Source organism: Pinus tabuliformis, chromosome 1_2 (genome assembly GCF_031772625.1).
Source record: "Pinus tabuliformis cultivar Carrire ecotype Pingquan chromosome 1_2, CPIR1, whole genome shotgun sequence".
Classification (NCBI taxonomy): Eukaryota; Viridiplantae; Streptophyta; class Pinopsida; order Pinales; family Pinaceae; genus Pinus; species Pinus tabuliformis.
In genome coordinates, this window is record NC_142298.1 from 666,265,798 (window position 1) to 666,288,361 (window position 22,564).

Consider the following 22,564-nt stretch of genomic DNA (forward strand, 5'->3'; position numbering starts at 1 on the left):
CAAAGGCATAGGGGAAGAAGAAATTAGAAATAAGGAAAAGGAGATAGATGGGGTAGAGTCAAAGGAAAAGAGCAACACTAAGGACAAGGAAGAAGAAGACAAAAACCAGGGAGGGAAAAAAGAGGACGTTAAACAAAAGGGACCGTGTAGACCCAGAGCAAACATCACTCCGAGAGTAGTTTTAAATAATCTGGCACTGCAGGAGCACAGGGAACATATGGAAACTTACGCCATCATTTACAAATTCATGGGAGTATGGCCCACCGAAAAATCTTTGCAAACTTGGAAAAAATGTCATTGGAAACCTAAGGGTAGGATCGATCTTCACCTTGGGTCAAAGGGTTTCTTTACGGTGGTGTTTACAAATATCGAAGACAAAGATAGAATATTCGAAGGAGGACCCTACTTTTTTTTGCAGCAGGCCTCTATATGCGGCCTTGGGTGATGAACTTTGTTCCAGAGAGAGAAACTTTCACTTCAGTTCCTGTTTGGGTAAGGCTTTTTTCTCTACCCCTGGATTATTGGCAACATGAATCACTTGTGGCTATAGGAAATAAACTAGGTCGTTTTATCAAAGCCGCAGAAGCCACCAAAAGGGGTAAATATACTTCCTATGCAAGGATTTGTGTGGAGATGGACCTTTCAGGAGCTCTACCAGATGAAGTTATCTTGGAAGTCTTCGATGAGGAATGGGTGCAAACAGTAGACTATGAGCATATTTCGTTCAGATGCTATAAATGTCACGAACATGGGCACTTGTTCAGAGACTGCCCTCTCAGTAAAGAAGAAGACAAAGGTAAACTAAAAGCAAAGAAGGACACTGAAAACTTTTTGAAAGTATCAAGCAGAGGAAAAGGAAGTAAAAAAGAACCAAAGCAACAACAAAAAGAGGGACAAAAGGCCAGTCAAAATAAATTCCAAGCTCTGGATGAGATGGAAGACATGCTAAATGAAGACCAGTCTATGGAGAAGGACCCTAAGAAGAAGGAGAAAGGGGAAAACTACACTCCAGTACTAAACACTAATGATAAGGAAGGAACCATGATGAATGAAGCAGAGCTAGAAATGGACCAAGAAATGACCCAGAGTGAAACAGATCTAGAAGATCATGAACTATAGGAAATTCTAGATAAGGAAAACCTAGATCGGGAAGGATTTCTACAACAGGGAACCAGGGTGGGGATAGATGCATTACCTCAAGATGAATGCAATAGAATAAAACAATTGTTTCTGTGGTGTTACACAAACATATCGTCACCATGATTATTTGCAGTCAGTATGGGTCTATCATCACTTGTACTATCCTCCTAAGCAAGTCTCAGACCTCAGCTCTTCAAGTCAAGCTTCGAAAATGGGAGAAAGACATTGAAAATCAATGAAACTCTGGTTCCACACTTTCTCTCACTGTTACCTACGGTCCCGCACCTTCTGTTCATAAAAACTGCGGACCTGCCCGCTTTGTCCCTAAAGGAGTAGGTGCGGACCCCTGTGAAAGTCAAAAAGGCGCAAGTTTATTATAAAAAACTCACTTTGGGTTAATTCTAGATGATCTTAGAAGGAATTTTGACATGGATTGTTCGCTCTAAGGTGGTTCATGCATCCCAAAAGAGAAGGAGCTAATCCCTTGATGAGAGGAGCTATCCCTTTGAAGGAGGGCTTTATCCCTTTGAAGGAGGACCTAGTAACTTCCCTCCATTGCACTATAAATTGAGGCATTGGGGTGAGGACTAGAGAGGTTAGAAGCTGAACATTTTGAGGGTAAATGCTGGTGAAATTAGGACTTCTTAGTTGAGCTTGAGAGGAGAGATCACATACCTCTTGGTTCCATTGGGAAGTGAGTGAATCTTGTCAAAGTAGAAGAGACTTCTTGCTGGACCCTGGGAGGAGCTTATACAACGTCAAGGCACAAGTTGTAAAGTTCTTCTTCTTTTGAATTAATACAATCAAACTCATTTTTCTCAACAAGTATCTCATGTTATTTGTTTCATGAACTCCTTGACTTTCATGTTAAATATGTTTTATGATATCGGCTTTTCAGGTGCTATTTAAATTGTTTGTCTTGTTTGTGTTTGCAGATTCACGACAAAGGAGCTCATTTGGATCGAAGGAGCGAGGGCATCCACAAACTTGCGTTGGACCTAAGGTAGGCCCTAAAAACACTTGTTTGCCTTTGTTTATTAAAGCATATTTAGAGAAAGATAGTGTCTGATTGGTTTGTTTGTCATTAGGTCTTCTTTAGATTCTAGGAAGGTCTATCTTGTCCGCAAGATTGACTTATACTGTGTGACAAAATGGCGACTCCGCTGGGGACTTGATTTTTTCCTTGCTTTTACTTTGACCTGAGAAACAGTGTTTTTGTTTCTGTTTTTGGCTTGTTGTGTGTGGAATTGGGTAGGTTTAGTAGTTTTGGAATGGTTTTTTGTTTTTTCAAGTTTTTGAGAGAGGACCGCACCTACTGTGTGTAGCATAGTGCAGGCATACCCGCATTGTTTCTGTTCTGCAAAGTGCGGTACCGCACCCGTTTCTACCAGGGGCCTGCGGACCTTGTCAAATTTTTGAATAACTTAAAATATTTTCATTTTGTTCAGTTTAGTTTTTGTTTAGATGTTATTATCCCCTGCCCAGACCTGCATATACCCTGTCAGAAGCTTTTCTTAGGTTAATTCCACTGGCATTCCTGTTTTAAGCTTTTATCAATTGGGTGTTTTGAGTCTCTTTTTTGAGAAATTCTTAATTTGATTTCCTTTGGCCATTACTTGGAGGTTTGTTTCAATCTTTTCACAATTTTGTATGAGTGTTAATCGCCTTTGAGTGCTTTTATTTTTTATCTTTGGAACTCTCGCCCAATTTTCTGGACTTGCACTTGATTGATTCTTAGATCACATTAGAATCATCTTGTGTTTGAGAATTCTCTTGCATAGATCACATTTTCATAATTAGAATTCTCATTTTCAGAATATGAATGAAAAATGTGCATAGATTACAATTTGCATACTTTTCAAGTGAATTGTGCATAGATTACAATTGCATAGTTTACATTCTGAAAAATAATTCGTAGATTTAGATCAGTTTTCTTTGATTTGAATTTACATATTTTTATTCTTGTTTTTAACATACAAAAATAAAAATAAAAATGGTTTTGGAATTGATTTGCATTAGTCTTTCATGATGAAATTAATGCATTAGAGATTTTGTTATATTTTCTCTTAGTGATCAATTTTTTGCATTGTTGGAAGTGAATGGAAACCCTTTCCTTACTTTAGTTAGGATTCATCGAATTGAAAAGATTACATTATCATATTTGATTGCATTCAGTTTTGGGTCGGGTCATAACACCATTGGTTTCGTATCCATTTACCCCTTTGAGTAATAACAGCCTAAATAACACAGCGCTTAATTAAAATTCATCTAGTAATTTTTACATTTTTAGGGCTCTTTCCACCAATCTAGCTTAGGCTAGTGTCTTGGAATAGGTTTTAGTTAACTCTCCAAGACAGTAAAACAAACAAGTAGTCGATCTTGCGGTAGGAAAGAAAGTCCAATTGTTACATCTATACTCTGGGAAAGCTCCTCTTTAAGGAGAAGCACGAGATCGTGTCCGAACCAGTGGGGTAATCAATCCTTCCTCATTGGGAATGACTCTAGATATTCACGTATTAAAAACGGTAAACCTCGGATTAACCATTGTCGAGGAGCCTGGGGTCACTTGTTGGTAAACCTTGGATTATGTCAAGGAGCCTTCAAGGGGATTGAGCTTGTTACTCTGCCCTTGCGTGTGTATCGGATCGTAGACTGTTCCCCCAGGTATATTTGTTTCCGTTGGTAACCATAGTGACCATAATCTATAGGATTCTTCCTAAGGTGACGGTGGAGGGAAGATCCCACTGTACCTGGAGCAGACGTCGTCTAGACTCACTTGGATTTTCTGGGGGGTTCTCTTCACTCGAGACGGTTTAGTGGAGGAACTTGTGCCAGTCTATTCATTAAGCAGGTTATCGGGGTAACTGTTCCAACCGCCATTTCTGTATTGAACTCTGCGACGTTGGATTTCATCACCAACTAGTGTTTTCGGTACTGAAATTTACTGTTTGTGTGTGGTTTGTCTCCTAGATTTGATAGTGCGTGTTAATTTGTTTGTTTTTAATTTTAGAGACCATAGGTGTGAATTGTGAATTTTAATTGTTAATTGTGAATAGTGAATTGTTAATTTTAGTTTTAAATTGTTAATAAAATTCACTGAAGTTGAATATAATGGCAACTATTCCGGAATTTACCGACCAAGGAACCCCTCTTAACGAGGATCCTAGTACTTTTCCTTTCTTTGGAAATGTTGGTCCTCCTTATATGGCTACTTTGTCATTACCTGGATTTACAATAGGTTTACCGATATGGTTATTTTCAACTTCGTTGGCCCCAAATACTCCAACTTTTCCACCTCAACCGAATGCTTCACCTCAACAGAGTTCACCATCTCAACATCACCAACCTTCTATTAACCCTTTACCTTCTTCGCCTAATTTTTCTTCCTCCATTTCTTCCTCCTCGCTTGGTAAAAGCCTTGATGCTAATAACCAGGTGGCTAAGAAGAAGAAGAAAGGGAAGAAGAAGAAGAAGAAGAAGAAGAAGAAGCAAGATAAGAAAGAAGTCAACCAAACAACCATGCATGTACGTGTTAGTTGTGTTGAGGAAACCTCCAACATGCATCGTAAACCCAAATACCCTTGCAGGCTTTGTAAGGGTGACCACTTCCTTATCAATTTCCCTGGTATTCCAAAGGTCTTGGAAGTATGGTCAGAAAAATCTCATCAACTTTCCATTGATCCATCAACCAGTGATAGTCAGGTTCCTGGGAAAAAGGGTAAAGTTAGGTTTCCTTGTAAGTTCTGCAAAGGGAGTCATCAAACTCACATTTTCCCTCACATGGATGAAGCCTCAAAATTGTTGGAAAACCTTACTGTTCCACAGCAAGAATTTCCAACTGGTTACCGTAAACTTTCTCCCAACCTATCGTCAACTGACGGAGTGATTGATCAAATTTCAAGTACAGTCAATCACACTCTTCCATTGGAGAGTGAAACTCATGTCACTTAGGTTGATGATCCATTAGTTGATCAAGTGGTCGATTCAATTTCACATTCAGTCGATCCCACTTTCCCTTTAGATAGTGAACTTCATACCGCTCAGGTTCTTCTTGTTACATCAGATTCTTTTATGCCGGGGGGCATTTCACCTATTTCTACAGAACCCCCTCCAAGTACTGAGGTCTTTTCCTTTGATTGGAATAGACTGACAGAACCTCGTCTTCCTTCCTCCATCCCTTTCCAAATCATTGTCAAGGTTGGTGGTAGGGACATGCATCGCACACAGGTAGATGAAGGTGCTTCTGTTGGTATTTTATCCTCAACTGCTTGGAAAGCTTTGGGTTCCCCTCAGCTTGCACCTATTACGTAGAATCTGAAAGCTTTTAACAGAACCATTAGTGAACCTTTAGGGATCCTTCCGAAGTTTTCTATTACCTTGGAAGGTAAAACTGTCTGTCTTGATCTTATGGTAGTTCGAGGTCCCTTGGATTTCAATTTACTCCTTGGGCGAGACTATATTTATGCAATGAAAGCTGTTGTATCGACACTCTTTCGCGTGATGTCTTTCCCTAACAATGGCAATATTGTGACTGTAGACCAGCTTTCGTTCCCTAGTCTTGTTTCAACTACCAATAATATGACACCCCTAAATGTTCCTGATTCGAAAGTGGTATCTACCCTGCCACGGGTTAATTATGTGGCAACTAGTCCCATGTTTTCAGTTACCGATGTAAGTGAGCCTCTCACTGTTTGCTCATCTTCCTTTGATTTAGATCCGGTAATTGACATGGAAAACTCTATGGGATTACTTGAACACGATGTTCTTATCCCTTTTGAGTCCCTTGACATGTGTTCCTTCCAAAGATCTATTCTTCCTTCTGATGAAGACCTCTTGGAAGCCATGATCAAGGTATGTCCATTGACATGTCTTTCTTCCAGTTGGAAGCCATGATCAGTAGTTGCGAGGATAGTTTGTTCCCATCTCAACCTCGTTAAAAAATGAAACTGGATGTTGTGAGGATAGTTCCTTTTCCTGTGTCAACCTCGTTCAAAAATGAAACAGGGTGTTTGAGGACAGTTCCTTTTACTGAGTCAACCTCATTAAAAAATGAATCAGGTAGTTTTTAGATTATATAGGTAGATATGAGCATAGTTCCTTGTCTTGTGTCAAGCTCGCTAAAAAATGAATCAAGGATTTTCGAGCATAGTTTCTTGTCTTGTGTCAAGCTCGTTAAAAAATGAAACAAGGAGTCATGAGCATAGTTCCTTGTCTTGTGTCAAGCTTGCTAAAAAATGAAACAAGGATAGGTTATATAGGACGATTGTAGAAAGTAGGATTTTGAGGAAAGTTCTTTTTACTGTGTCGACCTCGTTAAAAAATGAATCAGTGAGTTTGAGCATAGTTCCTTGTCTTGTGTCAAGCTCATTAAAAAATGAATCAAAGATTTTCGAGCATAATTCCTTGTCTTGTGTCAAGCTCGCTAAAAAATGAAACAAGGATAGGTTTTATAGGTAGATTGTAGAAAGTAGGATTTCGAGGAAAGTTCCTTTTACTGTGTCGACCTCATTAAAAAATGAAACAGTGAGTTTGAGGATAGTTTGTTCCCATCTCAACCTCGTTAAAAAATGAAACAAGGATTCATGAGCATAGTTCCTTGTCTTGTGTCAAGCTCGTTAAAAATGAATCAAGGTTTTTAGAGTATAGTTCCTTGTTAGGTAGATTGTAGAGAGTAGTTATGAGCATAGTTCCTTATCTTGTGTCAAGCTCGTTTAAAAAATGAAACAAGGGTTTTGAGGTGGTTCTTTTCCTGTGTCAACCTCAATAAAAAATGAAACAACTCCCTTGAGTCTTTCCAAGATCTCGAAAGTAAATCTTCATTCCATCCACTTAGTCAAAATGCAATGAAGCTTGGGGGGCATGTACCTCGTTTTGCATCATTATGCTAGGGGCATGCGAACTTATAACAAGCATAGTTTTTCGTTTCAAGCTTGCGTCAACATGAAATTGGATCCGAGCATAGTTCTTTTCCTGTGTCAAGCTCGTTAAAAAATGAAACAAATCCTCCTCTAATTGATTCGAGAGTTTGACAAGATCTCATAAATGTTAAGTTGTATATTTAGGTTAGTTATTTTAGTTTTTTGCATAATTTTCTTACAGTTTTAGGTCAAGTCTTTTAAATGATCTCATAAATGAACCTTCATTCCATCCAGTTATCAATTACCAGCAGTGTACTTAGTTGAATGAAATGAAGCTGGGGGGGCATGCGCTCTAGCAGTTACGCTTAGGGGGCATCAAGCACAGTTTTCTCTCTGTTTCAAGCTTGTGTAAAAATGAAACTACTCTGAAGCATAGTTTTTCTCTGTTTCAAGCTTTTGTAAAAATGGAACCTATCTCGAGTCAATTTCAGTTATTTTAAAGACTCGTTAAACTCATGAAAATCCCGAGATTATTTTGCTATCTTTCATTCTCATAAAACAAATGAAAATGCCGAGTTCTTTCCATCTTTTCCTGCTCGTAAATTAAATTGAAAGTCGACCATATGAGTACATTTTTATCCCTTTTTCGAACTCGTTAAAGCTTACGAAAAAGTGAAACCTTGGAGTTCTCTTTTAAGCCCTTTTCAGACTCTCAAAATATGAAAAGATTGCCGATTTTTTCTTTTTAAACTCGTTAAAACAAAACTAAAAAGATGGTCCACTTACAACTCTTTTCTGACCGTAAAAACATGAAAAGATTGCCGGATTTTTGTCGTTTCAAATTCGATATTAGTAATAAAACGATGTGTCCTTGGTCGCTTTTTACTTTTCAGATCAAAGACACTAATTATGAAAGTACTCCTTGGTCGTAAAGATCAAATGGTTCTCTCAAGTATTGTTTTATACTTTTTCGGGCTTGGGAGACACAAACTTACGAAAAAGGATAACCATGGAGTTTTCTTATGTTTTTTCAGACTCTCTAAAATTGAAAAACGCTGAGTTTCTCCTATACTGGACTCGTTAAAATTTAACAGTAAAGGACCTGTTCAATTACAAATAGGAACGGACCACTCCTTCTTAGGGTTCGAATTTAAACTAAGTTGGACTCATCCGAAGGATGAGCTTATAATCAAGTAAATGTTATCCTCCTCAAGCTTGTCAAAAATAAAGAGGTACTTGCCAGAAATGGTGGGGGAAAAGAGAGAAAAATGAGCCTGTTTGTCATACTTTGTAACCACTCTTGAACACGACACTTTTATTCACCTGGGTTGGGAAATCCTTTGCCTAACAGTTGATCAAACCACATTGAAAGTCTTCAGCCAGTTTCTGGGTATTAACTTTGGGTCAATTGTCACCAAGCCATCTGTTGTGTCGTTATGTGTTCAAGAGGTCACTGCCAATAAGCCATTCATCTGCAAAATATCTGTCATCCATCTTGACCATCCCTGAGTCAGTCCTTGCAACTAAATTTCTTCAACTTGATCTATGATTTCGAGTTGTGGGCTTGCCTGCGACGGATCGCTTTCTATCGACTTCAGCTCATTATCTAGAAAGATGATCTAGAAATCATCAGTACCTTGGGATCTGCATGCCTCAATGGCAGGTTTCTCACCCTCGACGACAGGTTGCATCATTGACCTTCGATCGAAGGACTCCGTGATATGTTCGACATCAACACATCTATTCACATCTCATGGATTGTACTAGGTACTTTGAGAGCCATTGACATTAATGGTGGTTTCTCTCACACTTGTTAATAGTTTACATCATTGACTGGTAATCAAGTGGTTTCTACCATGTTCGACTTCAACTCATTCATTCGCATGGATAGAATCGTACTATTTCGGGAAGTAGAAATGAAGACCCTGGATCTAGTTTCCACAATCCAGGCTACGAGGAATTTTGTATTCATTATATAATGGACTATTCATAAACAGATGGCTGTGTCCATACTGTGTCCACATGAATCTATACTTGTGATGTATTATAAGATCATTCCTGTATCAGAGCAGTAGTTAGTTTTCTAAGTCAATTTTGATCTGAATATGGGAATGCCTACCTCAGCGATGATATGATCTCATATATATATCTTGCATTGAATGTTTTTACAAGTTCTGATGGGGCTCTCCACAAGATGATCCTCGAAATGATAAAGTACTTCACTCTTCTTAAATGATAAATGAAAATTCTCATCTACTACAGACTTCGCACTTTAGGGGGCAATCTGTTACACAAAAATATCGTCACCATGATTATTTGCAGTCAGTATGGGTCTATCATCACTTGTACTGTCCTCCTAATCAAGTCTCAGACCTCAGCTCTTCAAGTCAAGCTTCGAAAATGGGAGAAAGACATTGAAAATCAATGAAACTCTGGTTTCGCACTTTCTCTCACTGTTACCTGCGGTCCCGCACCTTCTGTTCATAAAAACTGCGGACTTGCCTGCTCTGTCCATAAAGGAGTAGGCGCGGACCCTTGTGAAAGTCAAAAAGGTGCAAGTTTATTATAAAAAACTCACTTTGGGTTAATTCTAGATGATTCTAGAAGGAATTTTGACGTGGATTGTTCGCTCTGAGGTGGTTCATGCATACCAAAAGAGAAGGAGCTAATCCCTTCATGAGAGGAGCTATCCCTTTGAAGGAGGGCTTTATCCCTTTGAAGGAGGACCTAGTAACTTCCCTCCATTGCACTATAAATTGAGGCATTGGGGTGAGGACTAGAGAGGTTAGAAGCTGAACATTTTGAGGGTAAATGCTGGTGAAATTAGGACTTCTTAGTTGAGCTTGAGAGGAGAGATCACATACCTCTTGGTTCCATTGGGAAGTGAGTGAAGCTTGTCAAAGTAGAGGAGACTTCTTGCTGGACCCTAGGAGGAGCTTGTACAACGTCAAGGCATAGGTTGTAAAGTTCTTCTTCTTTTGAATTAATACAATCAAACTCATTTTTCTTAACAAGTATCTCATGTTATTTGTTTCATGAACTCCTTGACTTTCATGTTAAATATGTTTTATGATATCAGCTTTCCAGGTGCTATTTAATTTGTTTGCCTTGTTTGTGTTTGCAGATTCGCGACAAAGGAGCTCATTTGGATCGAAGGAGCGAGGGCATCCACAAACTTGCGTTGGACCTAAGGTAGGCCCTAAAAACACTTGTTTGCCTTTGTTTATTAAAGCATATTTAGAGAAATATAGTGTCTAATTGGTTTGCTTGTCATTAGGTCTTCTTTAGATTCTAGGAAGGTCTATATTGTCCGCAAGATCAACTTATTCCGTGTGACATGTGGAAAACTCAGGAAAAGGGGGTAGTTAAAGGAAGAAACAACGATGAGCAGGAATATAGAGGTGTGAAAACAATGAAATCAAATCCTGGCTTAGCAACCATAAATGCAGGTAAGAAACGAGGAAGAAGGAAGCAAAAGGAGCTATTAAGGGAGTGTGGGAAGCTGATGATAGATTTAGGTAAGATGAAAGACCTGATTAGTTACTCCTTTACAAATATTTAATAATGAAGTTTACATCTTGGAATATAAGAGGTATTAATAGTAAAAGAAAGCAAAGAATTCTCAATTTTAGAATGAAACAAGATATGCCGGATATCATATTCATATAGGAAACGAAGAGTTCCATTCAGAAAATAAAAGCAACCCATAGCAAATGGCTTCACAGATTCGAGTTTTTAGAAGTAAAAGCATATAACACAACGGGGGGTATTCTCACTCTCTGGAACCCACAAAAAGGTAGAATAGTAGATGCAGAGGCATCCAGAAACTACTTATCAGTAGTCATTCAACCAACAGGGGTTGCTGAAACCTTCCTAGTCATAAATGTTTATGGTCCCCAAAGATTAGAGGATAAACTTAGATTGTTGGAATCCCTCACTTATCTCAGGAACAAACAAAATGGCATCCCCTGGATCTTGGGAGGGGATTTTAATATGATAAAATCGCTTTCAGAAAAGAAAGGAGGAACCAGAGTGCTAAACAAAGACTCGTTATCATTTCAAGCGTTCTCAGAGAACTTGAAACTGGTTGACTTAGACTCATAAAATGGCCTTTTTACTTGGAACAACAAGAGAGGAGGGGAAGCCCAAGTAGCCTCCAAGCTAGATAGGTTCTTGGTTTCAGAAGAGCTTATGCTTATAAATGATGAAATTACAGCAAGAATTCTTCCCTTTGGTGGCTCAGATCATTGGCCAATTCAATTGGAAATCAAGGGTTTGGATTCTCTAATGAACAGACCCTTCAGATTCGAAAACATCTGGATCTCCCACTCGGACTTCTTGAGTAATATCTAAGAATGGTGGAATGAGGACTTACAGATACAAGGTACTAAAATGTTTCTTCTTCATAAAAGACTAAAGCATATCAAGAGTAGACTCAAAGATTGGAATAAGAAGGATTTTGGAAAAAAATTTGTGAATAAAAAAACTGTGGAAAGCAAAATATAGGAACTTAACCAGGAGCTGATCCAAGAAGGCTTTAACTATGACAAAAATGAACATTCCGACAAACTGCACCTTGAATGGGAAAACCTATGTAAACAAGAGGAAATATCTGGAGACAAAAATCTAGAGTGCAATGCCTCAAAGAAGGAGAGCGCAATACGAGATTTTTTCATAGATCCACCATGGCCAATAGGGTATTAAACAGAATCTCGACAATAAAGGATAAAAAGGGAGAAACTCAAAACACACATAAGGAAATTGAAAAGGTGCTTGTTCAACATTTTCGAGACATTTCACGAGAAAACAGTCCAGATAGGGAGGATTCAATAAATGAAATCACAAGATATATCCCTAAGCTGGTGTCTAGAGACAAAAACATCAACCTAAATAGACCAGTCACTGAAGAGGAGGTTAGCAAAGTCCTAAAGGAAATGTAGAATGGCAAAGCACCAGGCCCAGATGGTTTTAATGTGGATTTCTTCAAAGCTTGTTGGGATATAGTAAAACTGGATATTTTAAATGTTGTTGAGGATACCAGGGGTAGTAAAACTATCCTGAAAGCCCTCAACACCTCCTTCATCTCCCTAATTCCCAAACAGGAATTGGCTCAAACTGCAGATAAGTATAGATCTATAGCTTTATGCAATGTAGTTTACAAGATAATATGCAAAGTTTTGGCTAACAGGCTCAAACCCCTCCTCCCTAAACTAGTGTCTGAGGAGCAATCGGGTTATGTGGAGGGCAGGCAAATTTTGGATAGCATTATTCAAGCCCGTGAGGTGGTCCACTCCCTCAAAAGCAGAAAGCAGGGTAGGATTATCATGCAACTGGATATAGCTAAAGCTTATGGTAAGGTCAATTGGGGGTATATCAAAAATATACTCACAGCCTTTGGGTTTGATCACAACTGGGTAAGATGGGTGATGGCTCTGGTAACAACTTCCAGCTTTTCAATCTCGGTTAATGACTCTCCATCTAATATCTTCATTCCTTCTAGAGTCTTGAGATAGGGAGACCCGCTCTCTCCCTTTCTCTTCATCCTGATGATGGAAGGACTTGGTAGGGCTATCAAGCAGGCTAAAAACATAGGAAAAATTAAGGGTCTTCAAGTAACAGAGAATGGACATACACTTACTCACCAAAAATTTGTAGATGACACCATGTTGCAAGGTATTCCCACAGTCAAAGAAGCTGTTGCCTACAAGCAAATCCTTAATGCGTTTGCAAGGGCTACAGGTATGGAAGTTAATCTCACAAAATCGAAAATTTTCTTCTTTAATACTAATATTGCAATTCAAAGAAATATCTCTAGGATCCTTGGCTTCCAAAGGGACTCCCTCCCCTCAAAATATTTGGGAGTACCTCTCACGGATAGACCAATGCTTAAAAGTATTTAGGAACCTGTGATAAATAAGTTACAGGATAAAGTAAAAAAATGGAAGTTTAGAGACTTAAACTTGGTTGGCAGACTTGTTCTAACAAAGGCGGTTCTGCAATCCATCCCAGTATTCATGCTATCAGCCCTTCTAGCTCCTAAAGGAGTCTTAGAACAAATCATAAATATTCAGAGAGATTTTCTGTGGGGTAAGGAGGAAACCAGGAAGAAATGGGCCCTAGTTTCCTGGGAAAAAAATCTGCAAACCCAAAAGCTATGGGGGTCTAGGCTTAGATGATCAGGAGATTCTCAGGAAAGTGCTAGGAGCCAAACTTTGGTGGTGATGGGTGAAAGAGCAAAGAGCCCATTGGGCAAGGATCTGGAAAGAAAAATACGCCAGCTCTTGGCACACAAATGATCTCATTAGAATGTCCGGAGATATAAGGGGCTTTCACATCTGGAACAGGGCTTTGGAGAATAGAAACATTGTGAAACAACACAATTTTTGGGAAATCAGAGATGGTGAACAAGCACTCTTCTGGGAGGACAAATGGCAACAAGAACCAGTGCTGTTAAAAGAGGACTTTATAAGTCTCAAAAAGGAAACAAATTCCCAAGGGTTACTCAAAGTCAAAGATTTCTAGAACATCCCTAAGGGCCAGGACAAGTGGAGAAGCTGGACTAACATTGATTGTAGAAATAACAACAATTGAACAACAAAAGCAGAGGTACTGAGAATCATATTAAAATGGAGGATGAGCATGGTCACAGAGGGTCAGGATCAATTGAGATGGGGTAAAAACAAAAAAGTTACCTTTAATCTCAAAGAGGCAAAGTATATTCTCCTTGGGCTGAAGTCCAGTGTTCCAGAAAAATCTTGGAGGCAACTCTGCTCTCACCAAGGATGGATGAAGATCAAGATTTTTATGTGGTTGGTTCACCATAAGAAAATTTTGACTTGGGACAATATTAGAAAAAGAGGCGTCTTGGGGCCTTCTAAATGTCAACTATGTGAAGAGTAAGAGGAGACTATGGAGCACATCCTCAATAGATGCTCTTACACCACATGGCTGTGGAATTATTTTTCTAACATTTCCAACAATCAGATAGGGACAGGGGAAGCATCACAAATACCCTTAATAATTGGAGAAGGAGCTTTTCAGAGAATGAGGTGCTTAACCAAGCCTGGGATTTTACATCAAGATTCATTATCTGGAATGTTTGGAAATAAATAAATAATAGAATCTTCAAGGAAGAAAAGGCCCAGAAACTATATGATTTGATTCTAAAGTAGATCAGGGAAACAGTTAGTACCACAAAGTGCAACATCCCAGAGAATCCTCCCTCAAAAATGGAGATGAAATCACTCAGACTATTGGGATTGCAAGAGATCATTCCGCAAGGGCTTGGAAAAAATAAATCATTAAAGAATTTAGAGAAAGATAGCTGGCAACCTCCTTCGATAAATTACCTTAAATTTAATATTGATGGCGCCCCAAAAGGTAATCCCAGAATAGTTGGGTTTGGAGGAGTTTTAAGGAATGAAGAGGGAAGAATCATCTTAATCTTCCACAGCCATTTAGGTAAAGAAACCAATAACATGACAGAATTAATGGCTCTGGAGCAGTGCCTAGAGATTCTGATTCAAAATCGTAGTTCAAATGTCATTATAGAGGCAGACTCCAAATCACCATCAACTCTGTTAAAAGAATTAGCGATGGATCCAAACCGGAGAAAGTCTCTAATCATTGGAGACTAATCCAGGTTTATCAAAGGATTCAAGCTCACCTTCAATAATTTGGTTCTGTTAGTTTCAATCACGTGCGCAAGAATGCTAACAAGCTTGCGAACATTTTGGCCAACCAAGGTGTGAACAGTGAAGATTGCAGGATGGTGAAGAAGTGGCAGGATTTGCCACAGAATCATTTAAAGGCTCTTTGCAGTAACCAAGTGGCAGAGGACATGGAGGTAGTTTGACGTAGTGGGAGAGTTTCTTACAGGTAGTTTGACGTAGTGGGACCAAGGACCTCCAAGGAAAGGTAGGAAGAAGCTTGGACGAAGAAATTTAAATGAGACCATTCAAACGATAGGAGAAGTGTTGTTGAACTCTGAAAGGGTGGTGTCATTGTCAACAATGTTCTATCAACTCAATAAATTTTCCAAATGATAATTACATCTTAAAATTTTATAGGCCTTAATAGCAATGGAAAACAACACTATTTGAAAGAGATATTTAAGAAGGAAAAGCCTACCATCATGTTTGTTCAAGAAACCAAGATCTCAAAAGCCAAATTCAAAGACATAAAAAATACCTTTAAGCTGCATTATGAGGTCATAGCCCAAGATGCCAGGGGTAGAGCAGGAAGACTTTCTATCCTATGGCATCCATCAGAAATCATTTTTGAAGATTTGGTAAGTTGACCCAAAATCCTCTCCGGAAGATTTAGGCATATTGGATCTATAGATTGGACCTTGCTAACAGAAGTGTATGGGCCTCATATTCAAGGAGAAAAAGGGGGTTTTGTACAAAACCTAGAAAATATGAGAGGATATTATTGAGACGACTTATGGATTGTTGAGGGATATTTCAATATGATTACTTCCCTATATGAGAAAAAAGGGGGAATCAGAAGTTGGGATGTAGACATGGAAAGGTTCAGAGACCTAATCATTGAGCTTCACTTAGTTGATATGTCATCCAAAAATGGAAGCCACACCTGGAATAATAGAAGAAAGGGACTACATCAAATAGCATCTCGTCTGGACCATTTCCTGGTATCAGAGTAGGTAGTCAACCATGAAATCTTCATATAAGATTGCATTCTTCCTAGGATGGGATCCGATCACTAGCCAATTCGATTGGAAACTGACCTGAAAACAGGCCCCCAAAACCACCCCTTTAGATTTATTCCTTTTAGCTTAGAGATCCTAAGCTGATGCAGAAAGTGGAAGAATGGTGGAAGGAAAAAGAGGAACTTAGAAGAAACCATATGCACACATTCCAATTGAAACTTAAGGAAATAAAACACAATATAAATAAATGTAACAAGGAAGAGTTCGACACATTATGCGAGACCAACATTAGCTTATTAACAAGATGGAAAAGATCCAACAACAAATCATAAGCCAAGGCAAGGCAGAACATCTAGTGGAGGAAGAAGGGAGGATCATCAACCAGCTGGAAGAATGAAGAAAATAGGAAGAGATCCTACAGAAACAAAAATCTAGAGTTAAATGGGTCAGAGAAGGTGAAAGAAACACTCGTTTCTTTCACAAAGCAATGATTCAACACTGCCATCGCAATAGAATTTTCTCTTTAAGGGATGAGGTTGTGAACATAATAGTCCAGGGCAGGGAAATGGAGGACCTGGTTTTGAACCATTTTCACTCTCTTCTCTCGGAACTAGTTCATGACACGACAGAGGCAATTCGAAGATTTACTCAAAACATTCCCCACTTGGTATACAGGGACCATAACATTAGACGTATGAGGGTGGTTTCCTTGGAGGAAGTAGTTAAAGGAATGATGAAGAATAAATCCCTTGGCCCAGACAGATTCACAATAGAGTTCTTCCAAGCATCTTGGAAATTCATTGGCAAAGATGTGTCGGAAGTGGTGGAGGAGTCAAGGCATAACCAAAAGGTATGTCCAAGACTAAATGATACATTTATTGCTTTAATTCCTAAAATAGCTAAATTAGAGGATCCCCAACAGTTTAGACCAATAGCATTCTGTGATGTTATCTGTAAGATTATAGCCACAGTCGTTGATAAGTGCCTCAAACCACTGCTACCTAACCCCATTTCCCTGTAATAAACTATATTTTTTTACGGTCGTCAGATTGTGGATGGTTTGATCATGTCCTAGGAGGCATTCCACTCCCTAAAACATCTCAAAGTCCCTAGTATGATGATTAAGTTAGACTTATCCAAAGTGTATGATCATATTAGTTGGACCTTCCTTACAAACATTCTCAAATCTTATGGCTTTGATCAGATATTGATCAGTTGGATCCTTGCCATGGTGGCATTCCCTATTTATTCCATCATCCTAAATGGATCCCCAACCAGAAATTTCAACACCTCTCGAGGCTTGAGACCAATATATTGTCTATCGGATTTCCTTTTAATTCTAGTAGTTGAAGGACTAAGTAGGTATCTAAAAAGGGAATCCCAATCTCTAAAAAAAACAATTGATGTACTTAGTGTGAATACCAACAACATTTTCTCAAATTAAAATTGTCGTAATCACTGGGACCTTGTTTGCTCTAATTTTTTTTATTTTTTTATGTTGTGGATCAGTATAATGTCATTTTTCTTGACATAATTATCTCTGAAGTTGTAATTAAACAGTAATTTGGATACTTTACTTTGAAATAACAAGCATGCAATTCTTTTTTCATATAAAAAAATAAACCTCTTTAGTTAAGATGGACAATGCAATTATACTTTTAATTTTCCTTTTAATTTTTCCATATTGAATTTTTTAAATAAAATATCTCCATGGAACCCTACTCTTGATATTGATCTCTGCTTTTTGCGCATGCATGGCAAGGTTCCCCTGTCTCCAAGTCAGTTCACCAAAATGATTTTCAGGGCAACACAACAAACGGCTTCCTCCTTCAGCCATAAGAACTTCGCAATGCTAACTTTTTTGGAGATTGGAGAGAAGAATAAAAACCACCTCGATTCCTACCAGGACATGAGTAGGTATGGGATCCGCAATGTAAATGCTAAGAAGAATCTCGAGGAGTGGAAGGCAGAGTGGTTATGGAGGGTTTGAAGAAAGTTGTCCTACCTCTAGATGTGACAAATGTGGGAAGCCTTTTCTGCTGCAGAGCTCTTCCTTCCTCTATTATGAGGTTATTTCCCAAGCTCTAGTGAATTCCACGGTGTTCCGAAGAACATTATCAGGGGGTTCCATTTGTGTTTAGGTCAAAGTCATAGATCTCATCACCTTAGTCATAGGAAGGATAGGAGATTGGAGGGAAATCCCATATGAAAACATTTGAATCCTACATAGAGGTAGGAAGTTTCAAGATCTAAGATCATTCATTGAGTATCCAATGAACAAGGATGCATCAATTCACTAATTAGTTTCAATTCTAAGAGGGGGACTTAAAGGATGGGGTGCATTCTCTTCCTGTCAACCCAAATATTTTAAGGATAACCACAAGCCAAAACCCTCACAGTGGATTCCCAAATGGATCTTAGTGTCAACCTTCATTGTGGATCAAATTGAAAACATCCCAACTATTAAAGTGGATCATCTTCAATCTAAGGACCCTTTCATGGATTATGAGACCCATCTCATTCTCTATGGAGTTAATAGGTTATGGCCTACCACACTGGAATGGGTATATCGTACCTGGTTCCCAAATACAATTCCGTATTTCTTTTTCTCAAAAGGTTTCTTTCTGGTTTATTTTAAAGATCTGAAGGATCATCAAAATGTTTTTCATAAAGGGCCTTCATTTTGGGGTCTTCGTGGTCTTTTCTTCAAAACCTAGTTTGTTGAGTTTCATCAACTTTTCATGCCGACTACAATCAATTTGAGCAAGACTCCCAATTTTTCTCTTGCATTTGCTTCATCTGAATATATTATTTGATGTGGGAAACTCACTAGGTTGGCTCATTGAAGTTGACATAGAAAGGCTCGAGAATGGTATAGTGACCTTTACTCGAATATGTGTTGAAATTGATCTTAGCAAATGGTTTCCACACAAAATACTTGAATGCAGTGACATTATCTTTTCCCACCTAGTGCACACAACATTCCAATGTAGGATTTGTCAACAACCTGAACATCTTCATAACATCCGTCCCTCTTTTCAAAGGTTTTTCAAAGGTTCTCTCCTTCTTCAAATTCTAGGAATAAGTCCCAAAGATAGAAAGATGGAGAAGTATCAAAAAGCTATAAGACTTGTTAAACAACGATGAACGTCGATGGTCTTTGATGAATACCATGCTTCTTCATGCGTTAAAACACATGCATCAGATTATTATATATTGTGAGAAAAACATGTTCTTAGGCCTCTTAAAAGCATAGCGAAGCCCACGCATCTTGCATGGGCCCCACGGAATATTTCCATACCGTGGTCCGTAGGCCACTGCATCTGAAAAGAATAACCAGCCCGCTGCAAATTCCACGTCACATGTGTGGCTGGGAATATTTTAATGTAAATTACTTCCTTCAACCTCAATTTTCAAATTTTCTGACAGACTCGGGTACCACCCGAAATATTTTCCTTCAACGTCAATTTTCAATTTTTCTGACAGACTTGGGTACCATTCTATTCAAGCAATTCCTATTCCTTACCCTATAGGAATTTTAATGCGGCCTGACATGGGGCCGGTATAAGGCGATGCAACACGCCGCTAGATGATGAGAGAGAAAAAAAAGTTAGCGGCGTGTTGTATCGCCTTATACCGGCCCCATGTCAGGCCGCATTAAAATTCCTATGGGGTAAGAAATAGGAATTGCCTTCTATTCACGTTGTTTTGACTCGGGTAACATTTTCATCTTTGATTGTTTTATGTTGTGGATCAGTATAATGTCATTTTTCTTGACCTACTTATCTCCGAAGTTGTAATTAAACAGTGATTTGGATATTTGCTTTGAAATAACAAGTATGCGATTTTTTTTCCATATAAAAAAATAAATCTCTTTAATGAAGATGGATAATGCAACTATACTTTAAATTTTCTTTTTAATTTTGTCATATTGAATTTTTTTAATTAAATACCTCTATGGAACCTTACTCTTGATATTTATATCTGCTTTTTGTGCATGCATGGTAAGGTTCTCCTGTCTCCAAGTTAGTCCACCAAAATGATTTTCATGCCAACACAACAAAGCGCTTCCTCCATCAACCATAAGCACTTTGCAACGCTAACTTTTTTTGGAGTATGGAGAGAAGAATAAAAACCACATCGATGCCTACCACGACATGAGCAGGTATGGGCTCCGTGACGTAAATGCCAAGAAGAATCTCGAGGAGTGGTAGGCAGAGTGGCCTAAGGAGGGTTTGAAGAAATTTGTCCTACCTCTAGATGTGACAAACTTGGGAAGCCTTTTTTGTTGCAGAGCTCTTCCTTCCTCTATGATGAGGTTATTTCCTGAGCTCTAGTGAATTCCATGGTGTTCCTAAGAACATTATCATGGGGTTCCCTTTGTGTTCAGGTCAAAGTCATAGATCTCATCACCTTAGTCATATGAAAGATAGGAGATTGGATGGAAATCCCATATGAAAACATTTGACTCCTACATGGAGGTAGGAAGTTTCAAGATCTAAGATCATTCATTGAGTATCCAATGAACAAGGATGCATCAATTCACTAATTAGTTTCAATTCTAAGAAGGGGACTCAAAGGATGGGGTGCATTCTCTTCCTCTCAACCCAAATATTTTAAGGATACCCACAAGCCAAAACCCTCACAGTAGATTCCCAAATGGATCTTGGTGTCAACCTTCATTGTGGATCAAACTGAAAACATCTCAACTATTAAAGTGGATCATCTTCAATCCAAGGACCCTTTCATGGATTATGATACCCATCCCATTCTCTGTGGAGTTAATAGGTTATGGCCTACCACACTGGAATGGGTACATCATACCTGGTTCCCAAATACAATTCTATATTTTTTTTTCTCGAAAGCTTTTTTTTTTATTGGTTTTCTGGTTCATTTTAAAGATCTGAAGGATCGTCAAAATGCTTTTCATAAAGGGCCTTCATTTTGGGGTTTTGGTGGTCTTTTCTTCAAAACCTAGTTTGTTGAGTTTCATCAGCTTTTCATGCCGACTATAATCAATTTGGGCAAGACTCCCAAATTTTCTCCTGCATTTGCTTCATCTGAATATCTTATTTGATGTGGGAAACTCACTGGGTTGGCTCATTGAAGTTGACACAGAAAGGCTTGAGAATGGTATAGTGACCTCTGCTCGAATATGTGTTGAAATTGATCTTAGCAAATGGTTTCCACACAAAACACTCCTTGAGTGCAGTGACATTATCTTTTCCCACCTAGTGGACACAACATTCCGATGTAGGATTTGTCAACAACCTGAACATCTTCATAACATCCATCCCTCTTTTGAAGGGTGCTCTCCTCCTTCAAATTCTAGGAATAGGTCCCAAGGATGGAAAGATGCAAAAGTATCAAAAAGCGATAAGACTTGTTCAACTCGCAAGAGAGAAAATATGCAACAAGAAAAAACATTTATAGTTAAAACTAGTCCTTTTACCTCATCTCATCGGCATGTAGGAACATCTCAACACTTTGATGTTCAGATACATCCCTCGAATGGAGATGCAAAAGAGACAAATATGGTTTTGGCTTCATTAATGAGCAGTCACAAATATTTGTTTTCTTCATTATCCCAAATTGAAATGGTTAATTAAATATTATTATAACAAAGTAATTTAGTATTTAAAATCATTTCCTCTCCCAAATATAAAACTATTCTTGGATACTCAAAATCTTATGAAACAATGCAACTTTCTTGTTATCATATTTCAATTTATTTTTATTTAATTTTTTCAAATTAATTGGTTAATTAAATACCATAATAACAAATTTACTTTATCTATTAAGGAATTATTCTATCTTTTAGGAACCTATCAGCTCTCTTGTTGTCAGTTTACAATTAGGAAAAAAAAAATCAAATTGAATATGCTAATTAAATATCATAATAACAAACCTGTTATATCGTCTAACGTCCTTACAATATAAAAGTATAAAGTTATTTTGAGGTGCACTGTCCAAAAACAAATAACAAAATTATTTTACCAATTAACGTATTTTCAACTCAACCCAAGACGTACAAGAATTTTGTTTTTATTCTCTCCTTTGGAAACAATGCAACTCTCTTCTCGTCAGTTATCAATTTAAAAAAGAAAAACAAAAGTATAATTTTGTCGTGTAAGGTCATTTTGTCGTGTAGGGGTCATTTTGTCGTGTAAGGTCATTTCCACAATATAAAAAGTATAATTTTTTTTGTGGTGCACTGCTCAATACACTAACATTAATTATTAGAAAATACTTTTAGCAGTTGTCTATAACGCGACTTTTTGAAAGTCTTTCCGGCGGGTTTTTCCGGTCGAAATCCGGCAGGAATTTATTGGAATCGCAAGTTTGATAGCTAGTTTCTGCACAATGAAAGCGTCCAAGGGGTTTTCGAGGGTGCTGAATCCAAATATGCAGTTAAAAAACCATTTTAACTGCAACAAATCAAGATTTAACCTCAATTTCTTCCACCGGATTCCGTCACCGGAATCTCCAAAAAATCGCATTATAGACAACTCCATACTTTTATACAGGTAAGGTCGAACAATAAAAAAAACACAGACAACAACGTCATGGAAAAATGGGTAAGCATGATTACATCATCACGGGAAATTTGTGTGAAGATAATGTGTAGGCAAGGGCTAACCAGCCTGCCATAGGGCATTAAATGCCTAAGTATATGCATGCTCTATAACAAAATAACACACAGTCTTTGGTGGCTACATAAATTAAGAGTAAGGGTTGTGTGTTATTTTGTTATAAAGCATGTATATACCTGGACATTTAATACCCTATGGCAGGCTGGTTAGCCCTTGCCATGTAATATGTAAACATGATTACATCATAGCTGAACGGAAAATTTGTGCGAAAACAATCGTTGTGTCATATAAATTAAAAATGA